This window comes from Miscanthus floridulus, chromosome 13, assembly GCF_019320115.1.
Source record: "Miscanthus floridulus cultivar M001 chromosome 13, ASM1932011v1, whole genome shotgun sequence".
Taxonomy (NCBI): Eukaryota; Viridiplantae; Streptophyta; class Magnoliopsida; order Poales; family Poaceae; genus Miscanthus; species Miscanthus floridulus.
In genome coordinates this window covers 31,884,150-31,885,758 of record NC_089592.1, presented here as the reverse complement: position 1 = coordinate 31,885,758, position 1,609 = coordinate 31,884,150, and the positions used below count along the sequence as shown (strand labels likewise).

Sequence of the window (1,609 nt, the reverse complement as noted above, 5' to 3'; positions counted from 1 at the left end):
TCATCATTGCAAATGTGTGAACTGAACATTGCAAATAAAGCATGTGTTTGCTACCACTGAAGTATTGAGCAAATGTATGAAACTGAGTGCTGCTAGCTCTAAGACTCAACTTTGGAGCATAAGACCAAGTACAACACAGACATTTAGCAGGCTCTTAGAGGCAGTTTCATTGTTTTCCTTGCCACTATGGACCTGAGCACAAGCTCATGTGTGGGCGACTGGGCGTTGCCACTTGATGAGGTTTTTGATGCATGCCTTGAAACTTACGTGCGAGACGGATGTCTCCCAAGAACAGTAATTACCTTAATTATTTCATTACCTTAGCAAAATCATTTAGTTTCCATTTGAGACAAAGGCTCTTTTATGTTTGCTTCATGATTCATGTCCTAATGCGCCTACTTGTGTGACAATTTGAAGAGGCTGAAGATTCCTATAGGTCAAGTCGTTGCTAATCATTTCTGATCATAATGTTTAATCATTGAATTTTTGTCTATGTTGCTAGCTCTAGCAGCCTAGCATGATTATGTTACGTAGGTTTGAAATGCCATGAACTTACTCTTTTATTATTCTATCTAACCTTGCAGGTTGGGTTAATCGCTTCGCCAACGCCGGTGATACTGCTGTGGTTGTTGCTGAGAGCACAGCAGTTAAGGTAATTTCAGAATCTGTTGTTGTGATACAATGTGCTATCTCCAATTTACTTAATCCTAGAATGAACTTATGATTGCTTCCAGCTGGACTTGATTTTTTTATTGTTAATGTACTCACAATCAGTTCCAATTTAAGCCTATCATAAAACATCTCTTTCACATAACTATATATTTAGTATCAGCTAAGTTAGTGGTTTTCTGCTGGTGTCCTGAGATAGTTGGTAAATGGTGAATTGGAACAACAGTGCGGTGACATATGGTTATAGGAAAGTTAATTCCAGAATTTAATTTAGCTGCTTCTAACTTGCTACAAGAATTTTTCTTTTTTCAAACAAGAGCAGCCTTTTATTTACTAATGGTGCTAATTTCATTAAGATCTCATGAAGGCTACTCATGAGGACCACACGGAATTTCTGCTTTACTTGGTCTGGATCCATGATGAGGTGGGTAACCTTTTTTTATACTGCAAAAATGTAGGTAGGCATGCAAGATAGTTTGCTCCTCATGCTATGGTTATATAACAGGAAACCTATCGATATTAATGAAGGGTGAGTCATCTGCATGCTAATTACAGTTCATGCTAACCTATCGATAAATGTAGGTAGCGCAGATGAGTTGACTCATTTGATCTATATTTGCATGCTATACACAGACTACAGTTACAGAAAGAAAGTGTGAATTAGAGGTTACATTGCAGTAGTACATGAATGAATGGATGGAAATTAGGACAGATCAACTGCAGATAGTTATTAGTTATGAAATATTTTTCATGTAGCGAGACATGAGTATTTTTTTTGTTCTTTGATGAAATTTAAGTTTTGTCGGCTCATATTTTTGGATGTTCAAATGCCACCATAGCATTAGCACGGGCATTGGTGATGAAGAAATTGCCTACGTTTGGACAGAATGGTTCCGAAACAAAATACCATTGTAATGAAATAATAAGTTATTTGAACCTA

The 1,609-nt window shown here is 37.0% G+C and overlaps 1 long non-coding RNA gene across 1 annotated transcript; it reads left to right on the top strand.

Moving 5' to 3' along the window:
- The first annotated feature begins 530 nt into the window (after window positions 1-530).
- Window positions 531-1,238, top strand: LOC136501339 (uncharacterized). The gene is made up of 3 exons (XR_010770228.1): window positions 531-652; window positions 1,026-1,093; window positions 1,175-1,238. It is a non-coding gene; the product is annotated as an uncharacterized lncRNA (long non-coding RNA).
- Window positions 1,239-1,609: the final 371 nt, after the last annotated feature.